The following is a 25,623-nucleotide window of genomic DNA, read 5'->3' on the forward strand; positions in this document are numbered from 1 at the left end:
CTGGAGGAAAACAGATACACACATGCATAAGTAAAGAAAATATACTATGCAAATTACCAAATCTTAACAGAAACAATCACTAATCAGCCCCCAGATTAACTCTTTGTCTAGTTAACATTCATGACAAGAGCCTTGTCAGAGTTAAACAGCACTGTGAAAAAGTGAAAGGGTTGGTTGATCAGTCGTGTTCAACTCTTTGTGAACCTGTGGACAGAGGCTCTTCTGTCCAAGGCATTCAGGCAAGAATACTGGAGTGGGTTGCCATTCCCCAACAATACTGTAGGTGGCAGCATATTTTTAAGAAACGTCAGCTACTGGGCCATCAACTGCACTAGCTAAATCTGACATTCTTGAAAATTCAATTAATTTTTAAGTATCACTACAAGAGCTCTGATCAGAGCAAGTAGCTCTGTGATATCTCCAGGGCATGAGTCAGGTACCATAAATACATATTGGATGGTTCTACTCCGCTGGCAACAATGGATTCCAAAGTGTTTGCAACATTCTCTCCACCCAACTGAGGTTATTTTAATTTTCAGTGAGGTATTTATATTCAAAGATCTTCTCAGTGAAGAGCTAAATATTTCCACCATTGAGAAACCATAACAAATTATCAGGTGAGGGGAAAGTAAAGAAGCAAAATAACAGAATTTGGTCTGGGAGTGAATAGATTTCTTATAGAGCAAATGCATTTTTTTGCTCCCTGGGTGGAGGGGATAGTGATAGAAGGTCTAATGGCAGAAGCTGGATTATTTGTTCATTCTCTGATCTCACCAAGCAGATGGCAAGACTGGCTTTTATGAGACTGGTAAGAATTCCAGCACATTCTCAGGGGAATAGCATGTAAATGAGGTCTCAACATTTTCTATATTTCTCAGTCTTCTCCACATTTATTTAGGGGTAACAACGTGGATCCCACAAAATGTTAAATCAAACAGAAATGGTGGCTATTTGGAAAGAGCAGTCTTTTCCCACTAATTAAGTGAGTTTAGTCAAAGGAAAAGTAGAAGCCAAAATCTCCCTCAACTCTCTAGGCAGTGATGGCATTGTACCAAGAAAAATGAGACCGTATGGTCTGGACTCAGCTTCTAATAAACTATAAACATAGAGTTACAAGTGGTACTAGAGAATCTGTTTCACTGGTAATACAGCATCTCTACTGTGCCCACTGGAGGGCTCATATACCAACAGGGGTCTCGCTTTTATCTTTATCCTGGCAATAGGATTTTAACTCAGCACTACTTGCATTCAGTAGACATATAAGTCATGTCTTTGCACTGGAGCTCAAATCAAGGTCTCAGCTCATCAAAGTCCAATGACCTGACTCTCTGGATACAGAAAGCATCGTAACCAATACAGGCAGTCAAGGCACTGAGTAAGATAGTGAGCACCTAAGAACTTTCACAAGAGAGTGAACCTTTGAGGAAGAGTTATTACCTACTAGTGAACCATTAGTGAAGACTAGTGGTCAGGCCAAATCCACTACAATCTAGTCAGAGTCAGAGCAATGACAGCTCGATCCATACTAAAGGGTCCCTTCCCTTCATATACTCAAATTATTAGCTGAAATCCACACGTGTAAGCCTGGTGCTAGACTTCAGCAATAGTGGAGGGACCAACACTGACCTAATCCCTTTCTTTGAAAGTCTACAGGTTAGGTGTTTGCTTCTCAGGTCAGTTCAATATGCAAATGGCTTGATATTGGGAGCCAGCACAACTACATATTTATGATATAATGGAGAAAAAAACATAGGCTAAAGTATGAATTTAGATCCTAGAGGGCCACATGCTAGCTGTATTGGGGGGCAATTATGTATCTTTGAAAATTTCAATTTCTAAACATGGATAGTGATACCAGTCTCTCAGGATATAATGAGATTACACTGTACAGACATCTGGGAAAGTTGGTGGGCACTAGAAATGGTAGATGTCTTCCTCCTAACCTAACTAATGTAATAAATATGATAAATGATCTAAAACAAATAGCATATGCCATACTTCATTATGAAATCTAGAAAACTCTCTTTAAGATCAGTTATAGAACAAGATGCCCGCTATCAACATACTGTGCTTCAAGTCCTAGCTAATGTAGGAAGAAAAGAGAAACTTAAGAGCATTATTAAGAGTACAAGTGGGAAAAAAAAATCACATTAGGAAATATAATTGTACAATTGAAAGATCAAAAGTATCTTCAAACTCTATTAAGTTTAAGATACTTCAAAAAGATTGCAGGGTTCTATGAACTGAGGAAAACTGATTTTTTAAACATATAAACAGATCGATAGATTAGGTGAAATTCCAACAAAAATATCAATGATTTTTTTTTTCAGCGAATATGAAAAGCTGCTTCTCTAAGTTCTATGGGAAAACAAAGAGCCCAAAATAGCCAAGATAGATCAGAGAAAGATTAAGGAAGTTTCCTGTATAAAGATGAACCACTATTAGAAAATTGTGATAACAAAGATAATTCATTAGGATAGACAAAAGGAGAGAATAAAGATGATAATCAAGCTAAAAATAATCTTATGCATATATGAAAATGATTTATGTCATCAGGCATTGCAAAACAGTGAGAAAAGTACAGATTAGTCAATAAGTGGTGTTGGGACAACAGGTTAACTACATGAATAAAGTGAAATTGAATATTTACATTATTTTATTTACAAAAATCAATTCTCCATGGACTAAGAACATAAATTAGTGAGGTAAATCTGTAGACTTTTTGTTAAGACAAGAAATTATGATATGGAGATATGGAAGGATTTATTAAACAGGCATAAAAAACTAATAAAATATTGATATATTCAACTGCATTAAAATTAAGAACACCTGTTTATCAATAATACCATAAAGAGAGTAAGAATCTAAATTAAGTTGGCAGAAAATACTTTCATACCATATTAATCTGCAAAGAGATACAATACAGGATTTGCAAAGCATTCTGATAAATCAGTTTGGAAAAAAAAGATGAAAAATGGGAAAATTGGCAAAATATGTTTGCATACAACTGAACAACAACAACAATTTCATAGAAAAACTGGTAATACTATAAGAATAAGTAAAAAGATGTTCGATTCTTTGAGTCTTCAGGGAAAGGCAAAACTCAAATTCACAGTTCATTTTGCAGCCATGAAATCGACAAAAATTGACTAGACAGAAAAACTCCAGGTTTTATAAAAGCTATGGAAAAATAGTCATTGTTATCCAATGCTAATAGTGAGAGTGCTGATGAGTTTAAAATCGACCAACTGCAATAAACACTGTTTGGCCTTATGCTACCCCATGGGAACATCACATATTATAAAGGTATTTGTCTTTAGAAAATGGTTACCATAATCAATAAAATAACATTCCCAATTTCTTTCAATCCATTACTCTCTCTTCACTGCTCTGATCATTTGATGAGTAATAGGAATATGGAGCCAAGAGAATTCAAGGAATAGGGAGCCAAGAGAATTCTGGCTCATATGCATATACATACATCAGATATGGTGAGATTCACTTATCTGAAAGGGATATTTGCAAACTTTTCATCCCCACTGAATACTCAGAAGAGGTCTCTGAACCAAAGGAAGTTTTAGAGATCTTCTAGCCTGAGTTTTTAGTTTATATCATTAGGAAAGTACTCCATTTAAACATGGAGTTTAAATGACTGTCAAATTCAGAAAATGCCAGTCACAGAAGAGGACTTGAATTCAGCCTACTACCCTTAAATACTAAATAACAGAGACTGGGTCCTTGAAGAGGCTTGTTGCTAGTTAAGAGGCTGAAGCATTTTATCCAACAGACTTCACATCATTCCAAATATGATTTATGCAAAATAAACCCAGATAATTTGACACAGCCAAAGGAAAAGTTCTAAATAGTAGAGTTCGTAGTTCACTAGATGGAAATCTGTGAAGTTATATGAATGTCAATGACATTTCACACAGTCATATTCCTATTACTCAAAAATGAAAATATATCACTCCATTTATGTTGTTTAATACCAAATTAAGATAATTTAAATTTTCATTAAATGTAACCATGTAGTTTTGGAAGATTTCACCCTGTAGAATATATCTTTATGTCAAAAAGTCATAAATGAGACATGAATCTAAGCAGGGAAATATTTTTGTTATGTTCTTTTTCAAGAAAGAATTTGTTTACCATATGAGAATATGTAAGTCATTCAATTTTCCTTAAGAGGACTATAATTCGTCCTTGTTACCATACTGTCTTTACCATTAAGTTCTGTGCTATGTCAAATGCAAATACCAAGTAGCAGAGTGAAGAGTCATTCATGCTTTCCTGTTGAACAATTAAAGATAGGGTTTACATCCATTTTAAAAGATAAGATCCAAATATCTTATGCATTTCTAATATGTTTTAAAATAATAAACATCAAAAAGAAATTAGATTCACAACTACAGGACAAGATGTTCAACTTTATTAGAATTCAGAGAAATGCAAACTAAACCATAATAAAATACCAATACATCACACTACAATGAATAAAAAAAAAAAGTGAAAAAGACAAAATGTACCAAGTGTTAGGATGTGGAGCAACTAGAACTCTTATGTATTTCTGGTGAGAACTGCTTTTTTTTTTTTTTTTTTTATGTTTTTATTTTTTTTATTTATTTATTTTTTTACTTTATTTTTTTTTCCATTTCTTTTTATTAGTTGGAGGCTAATTACTTTACATCATTACAGTAGTTTTTGTCATACATTGAAATGAATTAGCCATGGATTTACATGTATTCCCCATCCCGGTCCCCCCTCCCACCTCCCTCTCCACCCGATCCCTCTGGGTCTTCCCAGTGCACCAGGCCCGAGCACTTGTCTCATGCACCCAACCTGGGCTGGTGATCTGTTTCACCCTAGATAATATACATGTTTCAATGCTGTTCTCTTGAAACATCCCACCCTCGCCTTCTCCCAGAGTCCACAAGTCTGTTCTATACATCTGAGTCTCTTTTTCTGTTTTGCATATAGGATTATCATTACCATCTTTCTAAATTCCATATATATGTGTTAGTATACTGTAATGGTCTTTATCTTTCTGGCTTACTTCACTCTGTATAATGGGCTCCAGTTTCATCCATCTCATTAGAACTGATTCAAATGAATTCTTTTTAATGGCTGAGTAATATTCCATGGTGAATATGTACCACAGCTTCCTCATCCATTCATCGGCTGATGGGCATCTGGGTTGCTTCCATGTCCTGGCTATTATAAACAGTGCTGCGATGAACATTGGGGTGCATGTGTGTCTTTCAGATCTGGTTTCCTCGGTGTGTATGCCCAGAAGTGGGATTGCTGGGTCATATGGCAGTTCTATTTCCAGCTTTTTAAGAAATCTCCACACTGTTTTCCATAGTGGCTGTACTAATTTGCATTCCCACCAACAGTGTAAGAGGGTTCCCTTTTCTCCACACCCTCTCCAGATCAATCTGCCTGACTTCACACTCTACTACAAAGCCACAGTCATCAAGACAGTATGGTACTGGCACAAAGACAGAAATATAGATCAATGGAACAGAATAGAAAGCCCAGAGATAAATCCACGAACCTATGGTCACCTTATCTTCGACAAAGGAGGCAAGGATATACAATGGAAAAAAGACAACCTCTTTAACAAGTGGTGCTGGGAAAACTGGTCAACCACCTGTAAAAGAATGAAACTAGAACACTTTCTAACACCATACACAAAAATAAACTCAAAATGGATTAAAGATCTAAATGTAAGACCAGAAACTATAAAACTCCTAGAGGAGAACATAGGCAAAACACTCTCCGACATAAATCACAGCAGGATCCTCTAGGACCCACATCCCAGAATTTTAGAAATAAAAGCAAAAATAAACAAATGGGACCTAATGAAACTTAAAAGCTTTTGCACAACAAAGGAAACTAGAAGCAAGGTGAAAAGACAGCCCTCAGATTGGGAGAAAATAATAGCAAACGAAGCAACAGACAAAGGATTAATCTCAAAAATATACAAGCAACTCCTCCAGCTCAACTCCAGAAAAATAAATGACCCAATCAAAAAATGGGCCAAAGAACTCAACAGACATTTCTCCAAGGAAGACATACAGATGGCTAACAAACACATGAAAAGATGCTCAACATCACTCATTATCAGAGAAATGCAAATCAAAACCACAATGAGGTACCATTATACGCCAGTCAGGATGGCTGCTATCCAAAAGTCTACAAGAACTGCTTTTTGAAATTAGCAGTATCTTTAAAAGCTAAATTTGCCTATCTTACGACCCACGAATCTCCCCTTATGAGTATACATCCAACAAATGAACACAAGATCATCAGAATGACACACCAGAACGTTTACAGCAACACTTTGCATAATAACCTCAAACTAACGGTACTTAAATGCCGATCAATAGTAGAATGGATAAATAAATTGGGGCATAATTATAGAATATTCTATTAAACAGCAAAGAGACTATATTGTCTATAACCACATGCAAAAATATGTATAAATTTCATAATGATAACATTGAGTAAAAAAAAAAAAAGCCAGACAAAAGAGAAGATACTTATGATTTTATTTCTATTAAAAAAATAAACAGAACTAAATCTCTACTGTTGTAAGTCCAAGTACTGACTGCCTTTGGTCAAACTAGTTAGGAGGATGCTGGGGATACTAGCAACATTCTGTTCTTGATTTGGGTTTTCTTATAGGTGTGATCAGAGTGCAAACATTCATATAGCTATACACTAATGATACGTGCACTTCCTAGTATTTATATTTCAAAAAATAATTTAAATTCATAATCTAGATGATTGAGAACAAAATAAATTCATCTGATAAAGTTTTTTCTTCCTGATTAATAGGGTGATATGAGCAAGACATTATTAATAGTACTTTTATTAGTAAAAATGAAAATAATAACAATAGTAATAATACCAACTATACATCACTTTAAAACTTTTCTATGTTTATCAGTATCCCTTAATACCATTTGCTCTCCAGAGCAACCTCACAAGATTTAGAAAATATATATAAGCTGCATGGATATAATTACAATTGTTTGAGGGACCATACTCCAAATATGCTGATTAATGGATCACTGTTGAGATGAAGGGTGTGTCTACTACTCATCATAGAAATGCTATGACAGAATTAGAGAAACATTTAAAAAATAAACTGCTCAAAAACTTGATTTATTTTTCTAATATTCTATATTAATTTGCTTTCTGTTATAAAACAATTAGAGAAAGAGATATCTAATGGGTGCCACTGGATTTTAGTCCTCACCAATTTTCAAATCTCTTATGACTTAGACAAAAATACACAGTTCTTGCTCATCTAGTTTTCTGGAGGAAAGTTCAATGAAAAAAATCTAAATTGTATAAAATCTGAGTTCTATTCTGAGGTCTAAAATCATTCAACTGAACAAGGAAGAATATGTAGAAAACATGACTTCCCAGACATGCCAGATAAAACAAAGAAAGCTAAATCTAGAGGATTTAGAACATGAATCAAAGTGTGAGAGAGAGAAGTCGCTCAGTCATATCCAACTCTTTGCGACCCTATGGACTGTAGCTGCCAGGTTCCTCCGTCCATGGGATTCTCCAGACAAGAATACTAGAGTGAACTGCCATTTCCTTCTCCGGGGGATCTTCCTGATACAAGGATTGAACCTGGGTCTCCCGCACTGCAGGCAGATTCTTTACCATCTGAGCTATCGGGAAACCCCAAAGTGTGAAGGAGACACTCACAAAAGCTCAGGTAAGCATGGGTTACATTCATAGAAGTTCTTAGAAGAGGGATGGGATGGTCTTCGGGCGGCTCATGCCTGCTATCACACTCCTATTTAGACAAGCTAGAATTTATTGGATATATGTTGAGATGATAAAAGGCTTCTACATTATATAAGGTAGTGTCAAAAACCCTCTAAAGAAAAATTTAGAAGATACGTGACAGAACCTTCAAACATCAGGAAGGCTGTTCCCTAGAGGAGCAATTCCATTTTGCAGCGAATCAGGGGTGTGAATAGAATCAAAGCATAAAAGCTATGAGAAAATATATATCAAAATAATAGACTTTATAAGAGCGCTATCCATAGGTGGAACATTTCATTTGCTAGAAAACAAATTTCTCATCACAGAAAGGACTTAAACATAACCGAAGCTTAACTGGATATGGCAGATGGTGTTCAATCTTTGGATGGTCAATTGAACAAAGGTATCCTTTTCAACCGCAAGAATTACTGATTTCTACTTTAGAGAGTAGAATATTCGACAAAAAAAAAAGAAAAAAGGTTATATGACTTCCCGAGTTCACGCACAAATTGATTCTCAGAGCAGTGCCCCTTCCCATTGCTTATGCTTTGGGTAAAGTCGCACTAATTGTACCCTCTGTTGCCACAACTTTCAAGCTCACTGAACTTCTTTACTAAGTGAAGGACCTTAGTTCCTAAGGCAAAGATATCTACGGTCAGAGAGAAGTCTCACTATTCCCACTTACATGGAGAATGTCAGGCTATTTTCTGAAGGCCAGAATCTGACCTACATTATTGTTCTCGATTATCTTGCTTTTCATATACACAGTTCCAAATCACACAGGTTTATAAGGTTTCACTATACCTTAAAATATATTCTAAGGTTGTGTTCAACACAGACCAGGAACTAAAATCAACACACTAAAAAAAAAAAAAAAGTGAACAAAAACTGACATTTGAGTAAGACACTTGTTTCATTTGTTTTACTGCTCTAGAAGTCAAATACACAAGAATATCATGCCAAAAATATCCTTGAGTAAACAAACGTACATGCTAGAAGTTTACATTATTAAATTAAATAACAACCCTGGCTGTCTGTCTCTGACTATGAAGATAAAGCAAGCTCAGAAAAATAGAAAAAGAAGGTCTGCCTATTGAATCACATCAGGTTAAATTCTCAGTTCCTAAGAAATGTAACAGAAAACAGAATAGTTTTATTTGCCAAAATCCTTTGTAATTTATATATTAAAACAAACATTTAAAAATAGCATTATTTTAAATGGAGAATAGTTCTTTATCTGGATTTTCTATATGATGAAATGTCATAAAGCATTCCAAAATTCCCCGATATGATTCAACCTACAGAAATTCTGTGGTTAGCTTCTATTGTTTGCAGCAAGAAATAAAGCTTCATAAAATATTCATTATTCAAGGTTTTATTTCACTTCAGATACACCTCAAGGCAACCAATCCGGAAATAAGTTGCCAAGTATCCATCAGATAACCCTAGAAAAACAGGCACACTTTTAATGATGATATATGTGAAGTCATTAAATATGAAAGTGAAAGACTTAGATATTATTTGACAAATGCTTTCACTTATTAGATGAAGAGAGAGAGGGCTGAACAGATGAAACCATGATCACATTAATTAATTAGAGTAGAATCATAATATGTAAACCCCTCTTGTTTTCTTTACTCCAGTCTTACTCTCTCCCTTACTCCCTAGATAATGCCATGAAATGAGCCTCGAACTAATGACCAAAAACTAAATACCATTTACACTTGAACATACTCTAAAAAATAAAAAATAATAGGACACAGCTCAATACTCCAGGACAATTTTCCAATTCTATTGTGCAACCGATTTGCATTTACTTGTATAACTGCAGGTGCTGGGAACGGAACAGGCCACTCCATCCTACCTGGCCTGATGACCCGTTCACTTCTGCACAGATCAGACGACAAGCAGGAAAAGTCATAAGCAAACATTCACCAGGTGTGCGATATCGTCATTTCTGGGCCTGCCTCGGGCTCAGCTCCCACAGTTGAATCTATGACTAGACTTCATCATCTTTTAATCTGGTGGATATCAGTCACATAATCAAAGCAAAAACAGAGCATTGCATGTGCTGTGCCTAGTCACTCAGTCGTGTCCTACTCTTTGTGACCCCGTGGACTGCAGCCCACCAGGCTCCTCTGTCCACGGGGATCCTCCAGGCAAGAATACTGGAGTGGGTTGCCATGCCCTCCTCCAGAGGATCTTCCCAACCCAGGGAAGGCAGATTCTTTACCATCTGAGCCACCAGGGAGACCCATAGCGTGGTGAATATAGGCTTTCCAAAGCAACTGTATATAAACTTATGATTCCTTTGGGTGTCACTGAATGAATGCCTAATAAATAAATAAATAAAATATATGTATATATAGCATATATACTATTACATATATAGAGGATTACAATGATGTTTATAGCAGATTTATAGATATCTTGTATTTAAACATATATATATATATAAACATCCCTCATTTATACTATTCCTCATTATACTATGGAGGCAACCCATTCTAGTATTATTGCCTGGAGGATCCCATGGAAAGAGAAGCCTGGCAGGCTACAGTCCATAGAATCGCAAAGTCAGACATGAGTGAAGCAACTTGGCACACACTCACACATTTATACTGATCAGTATAAACTAAAAACATTGGGTTTTATTTTATTTACTTATTTTTGACTGTGCTGGGCCTTTGTTGCTTTGAGAGGACTCTCTCTAGTTGTGGTGAGAGGGGGCTCTTTGTTGCAGTGCAAGGGCGACTCACTGTGGTAGCTTCTCTTACTGGGGGGCACAGCTTCTAGGTGTGTGGGCTTCAGCAATTGCGGTACACATTCTCAGCAGGTGTGGCTTGGAGGCTCAAGAGCGCAGGCTCAACAGTTGTGGCACATGGGCTAAGTTGCTCCATGGCTTGTGAAATCCTCCTGGAGCAGGGATTGAACCCATGTTCCCTGCATTGGCAGGCAGATTCTTATCCACTGTGCCACCAGGGAAGTCCAAGAACACTTGAATTTTAGAGTACCACACTTTGCACCAGGAGAAGGGATACTGGAAACCCATGGTGTGTCTTTGATCTTAAGGCAAAGAATATTGAACCCAAAAAGTCACAAATGTAAAGCCTAGTAATGAAGTTCAAATTGAAAGGGAGATTAATAATCCATTCAGGCATCATTCCGGTCAAATTTTTTTTTTTTTTTACAACGGGCAGTCATCGGAGTATTGCAGGTTGAAAAGTGATAAGATTTGATCTGCATTTAAAAAAGTTAAGTCTGACTTCTATGGAGAGATTGGATTCTGGATATGTATGAACGTGACAGCAATGAGACTGATAGTTATAAAGTTATAGATCATAGGAATGGCGGCTATAGAGTCATATACAACTGGGTTTGAATCCCACTCTCACATTGTGAGTACTTCAATAATAATCACTCATTTTAAAAATCTGTTTTCTGATCAGTGAGTGGAAGCATAGGAGCTATATACATGATGGTTAGTTGTGAGACTTCAGTAATATAACACATGTGTAATATATTTATTAGAATCAAAATCCAAGCGATATACTCATGGTATATAAACATGAAAGGATATTTATTTATGGATTCATTATATTTTCTCCGTCATTGATTTTAAACATGCATGCACTGTCACTTCGTTTCCCCATCTCTTAATAACATCCTGGACAGACTTACTAAATCTCTGGTCTTTTCGTTATTAAAGACTCAGGCTACTTGGTAACTTTCACCTCAGATATGATATAAATTTCATCCCTCAATTCACAGTCTGAGCTGAGGAACAAAGGGAGGATGTGGTGTAACCACAAACATCTTTTTACCACCTGCCTTAAAGCCTGGCCCTTTCAGTATATTGGGATGGAGTTGACGAGAGGAAGAGAACAAGACGGAGGCCACTGTTGCAGTCTCCTTCTATTGCTTGTACCTGCTTCTTTGGTTCACCCTCCCTGACCTCTAATGCCCTTGAAATGGTAGACTCAAGTCCACTTTAGGACCTCATCACTGCATTTTCCAAACATAATGAGACAGACAGAGAGGTGGGGATGGGATTGATTTATCTGGCCCAACTTGCATCATCCTCTGGTTCCAACACATTGCATCTGGCTCCTGTGATCCCCTGGCCCCACAGCCCAGCAAGTGGCCTTCCTGTGAGTAATACTGGCCAGATGGTTCAAGCTCCAGACTAAAGTAGAGTGTCTGCATGACCCACAGAATCTTAGGCATCCTGGCTACACCAGATGTTGAGAGTGTAAGATATCCTCCTTTGTCTCTTTCCATCCTGCCAGTTCCCTTTTTCCTCAGTAAGGCAAAGGCAGGTCAGCAAGTTTGATGCAGACACTATTATGCATCAGGAACCTATGCATAGAATGCAGACAAGCTTCTATAGCAGTCTCTTGTCTCTATCACCTCGGGCAAAGGAAGCCCTCTTGGATAGTATATTTTCATGAGGCTTATTATCTACTGACTCTTCTGTCCACTCACTCATTTCTAATGCTTGGGTAGATAAGTAAGGTGGGAGGTAGGGAGGCAGGAATTGTGTTAGAGGTTGTCAAAAGATCATTTTTGCTGTCTTCTACTAAGTGCTGAGGGAGATAAGTGGCCAGTGTTTAGAGATTTTCTTTAGAGGTTACTTAAATTCTGTTTCAAGGGGCTTTAATCAGCAATTCTAAGCAAAAAATTTATCCTCAACATTCTGTTGTGAATATAAAGAAGTATGCTTTATATTGCCTGGCATATAGTGAGCAATCAGCTGTTGGTTATCGTTATCATTACTGGTTATCGCTATTATTACTGACTCTGTGAGCCCATGAACTATAGCCTGCCAGGCTCCTCTGTCCATGGAATTCTCCAGGCAAGGATACTGGAGTGGGTAGCCATTCCCTTCTCCAGGTGATCTTCCCAACCCAGGGATTGAACCCAGATATCCTCCCTTACAGGCAGATTCTCTACTGTCTCCGTCTGAGCCACCAGGGAATCCCATTACAAAAATAAATATATTTTAAAAGACTGTCCAGTAGTTTTTTTTTATTGGCTTTTTACCTAATAATTTAATAACTAGCATATCATTTTGGCCAATACCCTAATTCTAGGAAATTGTTGGTTAATTCAGGTTCATGCTGTAAAAGAGAGATGGAAGGAATAGCATAAAGGAAGAAAAAATATGTTTTTCTATTGATGACTTATTCTTTTAAAGGAGTTTAAACCTGGATGACTTTCAAATGATTTCATGAGGTTTTTGTGCTTTTTTTTAACTTTCATTTTTCTTTCTCTAAGAAAAAAACAAAACAAAACATCATACTAAAGATCAGGAGAGTTCAGCACTGGTTTCGACTCAGCTACCTTCAGCTCTCTGTCCCTTTGGTCACCCCATTTAGCCTCACTGGGGCTCATTTTCCTCCCTGGCAAAGTGACATAACTGGACTAAGTGATCTCCAGTGAATCTTTCAATTTTAAAATTTTATGGCCCTAGAACATTCTTGATCTATTGAGCCACTGTTTCACTGATTCATTCAATAAACATTTACTGAGGCTCAACTTTGCGCCAAATTCTACTACTGCTTTCCTGCTGTCAAAATCACATAACAAGCTAGAGTTAAAATGTCTTTAAAGTTTTCTGATGATGCTACTTTTATAAATAACTTTCCAAAGCAACCCCCCTGTCTATCTCAGCTTCTAGAGATACTTTTCCTCTTAGACTGTAAGGACTTAAAATTTAAGAAAAATAAAGCAACAATGAAAGTGTTCTGTTCACACTCTATCAGAAGCAAACTTTCTATTCTGCTCACTTTTCTTCCTTGTCCAGAAACAAATACCTTCAACAGACTTTCTGGTTCAATATATGCTGGGGTGTTAAAAGAATGTATTTGATGAAACTTTTTTTCTCCCAAATTTAAGGCACTTTTCCATATAAATGAAATGCCTAGAATAATAAAACATTTTAAGAAGAGGATAATATTTTACCATAAGTTTATATGAATCAATTCAGGACCATATATATTTCTCTAATGAATGTATGAAAGGATATATCAACAAAGAATAGTGTTTTCCAGTCAACAACGACTAATGCTTTCCAGTGGATTAGTTTGGAATTAGGAACCCTGGGTTCAGTTCCCCCACTTAATGGTTTGTGCTACATGACCACGGTCACATATGTAATCGACTCTTAAGTTGACAACAGTGCGATGACTATCATGATGTTGCCATGCCACACCTTCAGATTTTTAAAAAATAAGGATTGGTGATGATTTTGGAATTATGATTATTAATTATATACTGATTCTTCCATAACCTCCCCACACCCATCTATCATAGCTGTATTGAAAGCATCATAAATCAACACTGTCAAGCTCAGCATTTCTCAAACTAGGTTTCTCGTCTGCTTTGAATACTATTTTCTCAAGTCTCCCAAGAATGGTACAAAACTAGTACCTTTCTAGATACACAGGAGAGAAGTTATTCTGCTCAATAGATTTCTTAGGTCTTTATTTCTTTCCCAACACCAGCAGAGCTCTAGCCTAATGCAAATATACTGAATTTATTGGAAAGAATTTGGAAGTGGTTTACAGAATAGAAGGGATTGCTGAACTGTGAAGTTTTGGTAGGGAAGAAACATGGGGAAGACCTAAGCTCCTCACAGGTTCTGGTCTCCTATGAGGTGGTATCACTCATATAACTCAACAACAGTGAACCCCAGTCTCCAAGTAATTTCACTTGAGCTCTGAATTCCCCAAAGGGGATGAAATTTGATTGGCCCAGCTTGCATTGGTCAGAAATATTTATTCCCAGTTCAGATTTTTATGATTGGAGTAGGAAAACAGGCAGGATTACAAAACAGGGGCATGTGTGGGAATTATTATAAGAGAACAGTCTCCTTGGTTAATACCTGACATTGTCAACAAGTTGGTACTGGGATCTAATATTAAAAAAGCAAACTTCCTAGAATGTAGAAATTATTATAATTACCTTTTTAGTGCCACCTACCATATAAAATATGTCTTAGGCTCCAATTTTTAAAATATGGACACTGGCTGCTTTGTGATTAACAGTGAAACTTTATCAGAAATCTCAGTGAGTCACATAAATGTAAATTTTAGAACAGGAAAAAGGAGACCTATACAGGTTATGAAATTTTTCTCTGGCATCTATTGCTAGGCACAGATGAAGCAGGGATGAGAATCTGAGTCTCTAGACCAGTTGATCCCAAACAGGGCTGGTCATCAGAATCACCTGGGAAACATTTTATAAAATTTTACACAGTACAGGTAATATAGCCAGTATTTTATAACAATAAATGGAGTATGATCTTTAAACATTGAAACACATAATACTGTACAACTACACCTCACTAAAAAAAAAATAAGAAAAAGAAGTGTATTTCTAGCACCTACTCCCTTAAGTCATATTTTAATAAGATTTGGAGTAGTACTCCTGATACTTTATTATTATTATTTCTTACTTTCCACTTATTTCCAGTAACAAATTAAGCTTGAAACTCAATGTTTTTTTGTAAATTACTGGGCCGTCCCTTCCCTTACTCTCCATCGAAAGAACTCATTTCCCAACAGTAAGCACAAAATGGAGAATAACATAGATGAAATATAAATGAAGCAATCAAAAAGCAGAGCACATTCTCACTTTTTAGCTTGGAAGTCATTTGACTGATGAGAGAACATTCTGGCCAGACTGAATAATACCACCTCTTAAATCGGTAGCTGTAATTCACAATGCATCTGTTCACTTCTCGCAGTGAGCATTCTCCGGTCTCAAGGATAAGACATATTTCCACATTCACAAGCTGTAATTTTACATACTTTTTTTCACCTTTTCTACCTGTTGTGAGTAAACCAAATACACTATTGAAACAAGTCTTTTCTTTCTAAAGATCACTGACCGTGACATTGTAAGGCAATAATATGTGGATATATTTTAGATAATATGCTTGAAATAAGTTGCCTATGCCTCATTTCCCTGCATTACATGCCCTTCTCATGAACAATTAGTAAAACCATAAAAGTTAAAGAGATCGTGTAATTCAAAGTCTCGAAAATTTCTTCCTAGGTACTCAGGATTCACATCCTCTATATAGACTTTGTACTTGCAATGCACTCTTGTATTGTTTTTACCTAGAAATGGTAATTGATCTAAATTGATTTCAAAAAGGTTCACCACTCAAATTTGAAAAACACTGATTTACAAAACTACAGTGAGGTATCTCACACCTGTCAGAATGGCCATTAACAAAAAGTCTATAGACAGTAAATGTTGGAGAGGGTGTTGAGAAAAGGGAACGTTACTGCACTGTTAGTAGGAATGCGAATTGATACAACACTATGGAGAACAGCATGGAGATTCCTTTAAAAACTAGGAATTAAACTACCAAATGACCCAGCAATCCCACTATTGACCATATATTCTGAGGAAACCATAACTGAAAAAGACACATGTACCCCGAGGTTTATTGCAGCACTATTCACAATAGCTAGGATATGAAAACTACCTAGATGTCCATTGATAGATGAATTGGTAAAGAAGTTGTGATACATACACACAATGGAATATTACTTAGCTATAAAAAGGAACACATTTGAGTCAGTTCTAATGAGGTAGATGAACCTACAGCCTATTATACAGAGGATAAGTCAGGAAGAGAAAGACAAATACTGTATATTAATTCATACATCAGTTCAGTTCAGTTCAGTCGCTCAGTCGTGTCCGACTCTTTGTGACCCCATGAATTGCAGCACACCAGGCCTCCCTGTCCATCACCAACTCCCGAAGCTTACTCGAACTCAGGTCCATCGAGTCGGTGATGCCATCCAGCCATCTCATCCTCTGTCGTCCCCTCTCCTCCTGCCCCCAATCCCTCCCAGCATCAGGGTCTTTTCCAATGAGTCAACTCTTCGCATGAAGTGGCCAAAGTATTGGAGTTTCAGCTTCAGCATCAGTCCTTCCAATGAACACCCAGGACTGATCTCCTTTAGGATGGACTATATGTGGAATCTCAAAATATGGTACTGATAATCCTATTTTCAGGTCAGCAAAGGAGACGCGGACATAAAGGACGGACTTCGGAACACAGTGGGGGAAGGAGAGAGTGGGAGATTTGACAGAGTAGCATTGACTATATGTAAAATAGATAGCGAGTAGGAATTCTCTGTATGATGCAGATGACCCGAAGCCAGGCTCTGTGACAGCCTAGAGGGCAGGGTGGGGAGGGGGCTGGCAGGGAGGTTCAAGAGGGAGGGGACGTGTGTGTACCTATGGCTGACTCATGTTGATGGGCGACAGAAACCATCACAATATCGTAAAGTAAGTATCCTCCAATTAAAAACCACATTAAATTGATCAAAATGAAAAACACCGATTTAATTCAGCCTTTTCACTCTACAGCTAAGAAAATCAAGGCCCAGAGAATTTAAAAGACTTGGCATGAAGTATGTAGCTTGTGAATATCTCAGACCGGAATATGGATCTCTGACTGAGTCCTGTGGTCTTTATACCACATTCTGCTGCATTTCTAATGCTGTTTTAAATACGTTTGAAAGGAACATCTTCACAGTATCAGAGGGGAGAAAATACTCATTTTGAAGAATATAGGGCAGTCTGGCTCTTTCAACATGACATTTAATCCTGACTTAATCTCTTTCTCAGATAACTAGTTTTCATAACTCCAAGACAACATATGTAAAATTTTAGCTTTATAGCTTTCAAGTTGCCAGTTAAGAGTACCAATATTTTTTCTCAGCTATAATCTCAAAGTGAAGTAATCATCTTGACTATCTTACCGTGTTTGCACTAATTATGTTAAGCTTCTCAACATCAAAATTTTAATTCTGCAGGTTATTTTGATTTATAGTATTATAATGAAAGTCATTGACTTAAACATTCAAATATTGCCACTTAAAAACAGACAGTGCCTTTTATTTTAAATTGATAATATTGCCACTAATGTGGGGGGAAAATCTGTATCTTTTTTCAATAAAAAATAAACATAAATTGGATATATGTAACTATATTGACAAGAATTAAATCAGTGACTAATTAGGTATATCAGACTGAGGTTATTTGATGAAATGTTTAATGTTCACAGTGGTTTTCAACTTGGCATCACAACAAAATCATCTAAAGAGACTTAGAAAATATTATTGCCTCAGTTCCAGACCCCCACCTCTGTACCCTCATTTAACTGGTCCAGTGAGTGTCCTGGGCATGGGCACTTTTAGAAGCTTCCCAGATGATTCAACTGTATCAACATGGAAGGGAATCATGGGTTTAGAAAGATATGATCCACACATTTAACGTGTAATAAGCAGTTCCTTTATAAATGTACTAATTTAGTTATAATAATGTGACAAAACGTTGCAGCTCTTTAAGTTATAATTTACTCTTTGGATATGAGCTGCTGTGTATAGTATTGCTTTACATCTGCATTTTGCTTGAGTAATTCATAAGTAGCTGGCATACTTTATTTCACAAAATGGCAACACAAGTGCATGTCCTCTCTTCCCTTCGATGTACATTATCAGACTGACCTTTGCAAGCATCTGATTTTAAACCACGGTTTTCTTTAAAAGGGCCAGTCTTTCTGTAAAAGCACCAGCATGGACCGTCAACCCATTCAGATGCTGATGTTATACATTCCTTCCTGAAGGAAAATATCTAAGAAGCAATGAAGAGTTGTACTACCAATTCAGGCAATCACATTTGCCCAAACACATAGAAACTCCCAAGGAGCTGAATTCAACTGTTTTCAGTTTTCTTTTAATAAAAAATTTTAGCCAATCTCCAAAACCCTCATTATACAAATATATAATGTTCATGTATTTCTGGTAACATTTAATGCCAAATTTCAAAGAAGGCAAACATTCTGTCTTGAACGGTGCTCTATTTGCCGGTCAGAATAACACCCAAAGCTGATGAAATGTCTATGGAAGCTAAATATCTCATGGTGGATGCTAAAAACAAGGATGTTCTACTCTGAGGAGAAAGCCATGGGAAGAAGTGCTGGGATTAAAGTGGATAAAGAAAGCAAGCTGCAGCGCACAAGCTGGTTCTGAAACAGTTAACAAGAGGAGCCCACACCCATCCACCAGCAACTCTCCTTGGCCGGCCTGTCCTTCTTTAACAGGTGACACCTCGGTACACCACAGGCTGAAATTTGAAGCATCTAAGGCTGCTCTTCCTTCTCCTAATAGACAAATGCACAAAGCACTGATTTTTCTTCCCTTGCTGCTGTGCCGTAATAAACAATCGCTCGGGATTTTAACCAAGTCAAATGCTGACTAAAAGCCTCCGCACAAAAGCCTTTTAATAAATCCCTGCTTGTGTTTTCTTTACATGTATTTCAACTTGAAGACAAAGAGCTTTTTCCACATTTCCCTCATTTGCTGCTTCTTGCTGGTCTAATTAAAAAGCACACTCTTTGAATGCAGAAAGGGGATAAAATGAAACAGTGGGCCGATGGGTCAAGATGGAATGTCCGTGGCTCTGTCAGGCCTGTGAGTCTCTCCACTGACACAAACGCTTTATTCTTCTAGCTCTGATTTGAGGAAGAAACAGAAGCAGCCCTTCAGCCTTTCCTACTTCAGGTCAGGGTCCTTTTTATACTTGGCATACAACCTAGACACATCTGAATTCTGTTCAAAATGGAAAGTTTTATGCTTCCAAGCAGTTCAAGTGCACTCACTGGTCCCTGCGTCCTGTGGGCTGCCCTAGAAGGTTTGAGGCACCTCTCAGGGCAAAGTGGTTTGAAAGCTTTGAGGTTTTCTTGGCGACTGGGAAGAATAATTTGACTTCACTTGGAATAAGATCATATTCAGCAGAAAAGATCTGCTATGCTCAAGGTCACGGACCTTGGCTCTGTCGATATTCAGTTATTCAGCAGAATAACCACTCCACGGCTTCAAAGCACTTAGGATGCTACTGCAGGTATTGCCTGCAGAGACCTTCCTGACAGCCGATGAGCTCCTGCATCTGTCTGTCCCCTGTGTGATGCTGTCTGTTCTGCTCTCTAAAAACCGCACTTCCTCTTTATACATAATATACCTGTATATGTTTGCAATTGTAAAGATTTTCAAAGAAATGTTTCCATGACTCAAGATCTGTATGTACGTATATAAAGGACTAAATAAAATATTTAGGGTGAAATAGATTTTTTTTTCTTAATTGCTGCATTTCAAAGCCTGAAAACTTAAGCCACATTTTAGAATGTGTTTGCAAAATAAAATCATGGAAGTCTCAAGGAATTAATTAAATCATCACTTATGGAAACATATTAAAGGCCTACTATGTGTAAGGCACTGTATTAACTGCTTTGAAGGAAACAATGTTGAATTAGGTATTTATCTTACAAGATGTTTAAAATGCAAAGAGGATACAAAGCATATCAGAAGCCAAAAGCATGCAAAAGTTATTTCCAGTGTTGAGATACATTTCATAGAGAAGGCAAAACATGAATGACTTCTTGAAGGATGACACATTTGAAATTTAGGAACTTTGGGGAGCAGCACTTCTGGTGAGGGAATGAAAATGAGTTAATATTTTGAGGTGAGAAGTCAAACAATTAATGAAATTTGATTAGAACTAAGATGACATGAAGAAGAATGGCAAATGAAGTGAGAAAATTTGGTTATGTGTGAATTGCAAAAGGCTTTGCTAACGGAAAGAGATATTCCTGAAATTTTTATCAGGAATATCCAGCTGAGACTAAATTGTGAACTATTGATTGGCATAGACTTAGGGACAAGAGTTGCACCTCATACTTTTGCTATAAGTTTTGTTATAAGAATTAATATTATAGTTTTGAACAATGCACTCTATCTAAAGTGAAGATGATAATTTCAATGTTAAAAATAAGGAGAGTTAAGCATTTGGAAAGTTACTCATGTTTAGTTTGAGAGAAGGGGGAGATGGATGGTCCGGCACTAGATATTTTTATTCTTATTTTCTATCAAATAGATAAGCATTTGTGAGGAAAGATACTTCATGTAAAAAGGGTTTACTTTGCACTATCTCCCAAAGAGGATGTTAGTCTAACAATTCAAAGAAGTAAAGCAATGATATATTCTATTGAACTGTGAGATATAATCTAGTAAGTTGCATTAAACATCATTAAATCATATTATGAAGAGACTTTATATTGTTTCAAACTATTATATTGAACATATAAGAAATAATAGTCCAAGATACTCTTTATATAGGGTTTCCCAGGTGGCACTAGTGGTAAAGAACACACCTGTAAGGCAGGAGATGCAAGAGGTGTGGGTTTGGTTTCTGGGTGGAGAAGATCTCTTGGAGAAGGAAATGGCAATCCACTCCAGCACTCTTACCTGGAGAATCCCATAGACAGAGGAGCCCGGAGGGCTATAGGCCATAGAGTCGCAAAGAGTCGGACACGACTGAAGAGACTGAGCGTGCACACACACCCTCTTTAAATATCCCACGTGGATGCCAACTTTTCTGATAGAATAAATTTAAATGCAGATGAACAGTGCCTAAATACATCTTCTTTTGATTCTGTTCCCAGTGATGTGGTTAAGAGCCCAAACTTCAGAATCACAGTAGACAAATCACCATTCCATCACTTATTAGCTTTGTGAATGGGGACAAGTTGTTTAAACATTATAATTCTCCAATTACTATTCAAAATGTGGGTAAAAGTAATATTCATCCAGTGGTTAATGAGTTGATGCTTGTAAAATTATTAGCACAGTGTCTGGCAACATATGTCATCCACTTTTCCTTGTATACAAGTTTCACTTGTTTGTTCCTTAATCTTATAAAATCAGTTCCATCAGAGTTTTACTTCATGGTAAGCTGCTTTCATTTCTTGATTAAGAAAACATGCCCTACTTCTGAAATCAAAAAGATATTTTCCTCTAGCATTTCTATAATATGCAACGCCTTTAGTGTTTATTTATATGAATGATACATAAGTGAAACATAATTTTACTTTATTTTCCAAGTGTATAATCAGTTCTTTCAATACTATCTATTAAATAAAACATTCTTCCTCAGTTTTTAAATACAACATTATCATATACTAAACTCCATACATACTTAATCCATTTCTAGACCCCATTTTTCTCCATATACATGTTTATCTGTTTCTGTAACAGAACAAGGTTTCTTTACTTATAGTCATTATATAGTATCTTTTAAGATCATGTTGGTAAACTACCCAAATTGTCTTTAAAAAAATTAGATGTCTATGCTTGCATATTAACTTTAGAATCAATCTGTCAAGTCCCCAATTCCTCTCCCAAAATTGAGATTATGAGTTAAAATGCCCTAAATCTGTCATTTAATTTATACCTTGAATCATCCAATCTAGGGACACATGGCTTGTTTTTCCACCTATTTGAGCCCTATTTTGTGTTGTTCTCGAAAGATTTATTATCTTTTATGTAGATTTTACACAAAGCTAGTATTTTGTAGTGTTTGGATAAGCTTTTCATATTCCTAAAATCTTAATGCAGGAAAAAACCCTAATGATTTAAATATCTATATTAATTTAATATACATAATGATTTGAGAGAAAATACAATTAACATTTTTGCGTTGACTTTTTTAGTCTTCTAATTTTGTTAAGTAACTGAATTGTTAAGAAAAACATTTATTCTTTTTATTACTCTTTCAAATATAAAAATGGCATTTATTTCACTAGATTTATACACATATGTTTATAATTAGCAAGCCATAACATTTTAAAATTCTATAAATATAAAGGAGTAACTCCTACAAATTCCAGAGGAGACTTTTAAAAAAAAATAACAAGGGCAACAAATAACAATTTAACTGGAAACAGAAAACCAGCCCCCAGATGGCTAATCCTCATGACCCTGCAGTCAGAAATTAAGGCCTAAACCATCTTGATGGATGGACATCAATTTTAGTCTCATAAACTTATGAGATGGAATAACATTCTCTTATACTAACTCACTGGAGGACATTCCTTCCTCTAAGTTCAATCTCTTCATTAGTCCATCCTCCAGGTTGAAGGAAAATAATTCTTTGATATTTACCTGCCAATAATAACCCTGAGGGACATAAAATTACATTGAAAGTGCAGATGATCACCTTCCTCTTGCAATTTCTCTACCAAGGTATGAGAACGAAAATGCTGCAATTTAAGCCAATTTAGGATACTAAAGAGCATCTACAGGTTTGTTAAATATACACTTTTCTTTATAAAATGATAATCACATACATTTCTTGATTTTGATGTTGAAAAATCATGTCAAATGCAGGTATATTTCAAATATGATCCCAAATAAACACTCAAAACCACATCCCAGAAAGCAGTGTTTTTCTATAAGCTGTATAGAAAAGTGTCTCTAATTTTCATTTCTAAGAAAAAATAAATAACACAAGAATTATTTCAAAAATAACAAGGCACTTCCTTCATAATTAATACCACTTGCATCTTTTTCTTTCACTGGGCTTTATTTTTCTTCTATAGAGCATTTATCACTACTTAAGTTATGAATCTATTTATATATTAACATCCGCATGCCCCACTAAAGTGGGAGCCTAGTGACAGCAGGAGACTTTGGTGGTTGTCATCTTGATGGTTGTGTACCACTGGATCTCAGGGTCTTGCACAATGCCCAGAACCTCAGAGGCACTTGATAACCATGTGTTGACTGAATTATTTATAATTACTTAATTTGCCATTTGCACATGAGCACAAGAATGAAACACTAACCAAATAAGCTATTTTAAAATGTAAATGGCACTTTTTGTCATTATCATCTATGACCCTTTGAAGCTCTACTGTGCTTAAAATTAAAAATCAAATTTGATTACAGAGCTAAAGGAAAGCTACTTGTTGAATATGAGATCAGGAATGATTTTTATTTACATGTCTATCTAAGGGGGAAAAGCAGGTGCTAATCACACATTAAACAAATCATTCAATTATATTTGTTCAAAGCGCCACCAAGGAAGGAAAACTGAAATGTGCCTTGAAGGCAGATACTCGACAGGCACCTACAAAGAGATTCCCTGAAAAGGAACACTCCAGTCACCAATGACAAGTAAGAATTAAGGCGGGTAGAAATGGCAAGGAACATTCTAGTTGTCTACAGAAATGTCTAGAAATTTCTGAAAAAGAAGATATTGCTTGTCAAATTCTAGAAACTGTTGAGAGTGAAGATGTCTCAGAGAAGAATCAAGACAAAACAGGTGGGAGGCAGCTATTCTGATGACTGACTTTCTTCTCACACTGAAATCAGCCGCCTGGAGTCTTTGGAACATTCTTGAACTTTCCTGCAGACAGCAGCGCTATGTCTCCGCCAGATGCTGCATCAGTGACAAGTCAAAGAGGGGATACTCTAAACTTGGCGGACTTGTTTAGTCATGAGGGTGACTCCTGGCTGGTCAGAAGAGGTGCTTTGTATTTAGAGAGTTTGAAATTCCTTAGATGGCTTTCCAATAAGCGCACTGTGATATGAGAGATCAAACCGAGGAGAATCAGCTCTTTGGCTGCAGATCTGAGATCTTTCTAGGGGACGACAAAAGGGAGTCAAACCTCATCCATCTATTTTCATACTAGTGACAGAGACTAGGTTCAATTATTCAGCTATGAAAAATTCAGTTTTCTTATGATTCCTCAAATGTTGCATTTTTTTCTGACTCTATACTTCTATTTTCTTTTTTTCTGTGACCTGTTCTGTTAGGGGAAGTACACTGACTGAAACCACCCACCCTGGCCAAGCATCATAGTAACCATTTGCATGAGCTGTTTTACAACAGGTCCTGGTAAGGAACATGGAACTAATAAGCCACCACAAACCGGAAGAGCTCAGGACAGGTCAAAAGGAGACACCCCATGTCCGACCACCTCCCAGAATCCTTCTCTCTGGCATCCATCTTGGCTGAACAAGGCACCACCAGGAAAGACTCTGAGTCAGAATGATTGGCTAAAGGTAACCCAGAAATTAATCCCATCACCATAAAACCTCATGGCAAAGCTGTTCTCCTGGATTTCCCTTACCCTCCTGCTCTCCACCCGGGTGCCCTTTCCCAATAAAATCTCTTGCTTTGTCAGCACACGTGTCTCCTCGGACAATTCATTTCTGAGAGTTAGACAAGAGCCCAGTTTCAGGCCCTGGTAGGGGTCCCCCTTCCTGCAACAGTTCCACTAGCCACATATTTCCAGAATCACCAAGAATCACAAGAATGCCTCATTTGAGCCATCTCTCCTTTAACATCTTTCATATTTTATACCCTTTGTTAAACAATTTTTCTTTTAGTTGCATATGACTCCTGAGGAGAAGAGGAGGAAGACAGAAGGAAAGAGGTAGGAAGGTAGAAAGACTATAGACATGAATATACAATATTTTTATCAAAAGAAAATTTCTAATGAGCATGTGAAAGGCCAATTCAAGGTCAAGCATCACATTCCTTGAGAGAATATTATTCAATCTGGGATTCCTGTTTTAATATTACATAGAATATCTATGCAATAGGAAGTCTCTTTAGCAACAATTACTTGCTAATAAACAAGTCATATGTACCAAGCACATATCAATTTTAGACATGTTTGCTAGGCCATTGTCTGGAGATTGACTCGAAAAAGAGTTAAAACTTGTAGATAGTAACCTAATTTTCCAAAAATACAAATTATTTCATTTATTAGCCAGTTTTAAGAGACTCATATGTCTTGTTCTGGGTATTCGGAATACACGTGTAAGGTATGATATTTTCAACATTGGTAAAACCAGTTCAGAAAAAATCCCTAGCCCTCCAACAGGAAAACAGGTAAAAAAACATGAACAAACAATCCATGACATTGAAAATTAATGATTAATAAATCTATGAAAAATT

General features: G+C 36.7%; 1 protein-coding gene across 22 annotated transcripts in view; it reads right to left on the reverse strand.

Annotated features, from left to right (window-relative positions):
• Positions 1–25,623, reverse strand: part of NRXN1 (neurexin 1) — a 1,158,212-nt gene that overhangs the window by 724,128 nt on the left and 408,461 nt on the right. The gene's annotated exons all lie outside the window — the stretch shown is intronic.

Source organism: Odocoileus virginianus, chromosome 2 (genome assembly GCF_023699985.2).
Source record: "Odocoileus virginianus isolate 20LAN1187 ecotype Illinois chromosome 2, Ovbor_1.2, whole genome shotgun sequence".
Taxonomy (NCBI): Eukaryota; Metazoa; Chordata; class Mammalia; order Artiodactyla; family Cervidae; genus Odocoileus; species Odocoileus virginianus.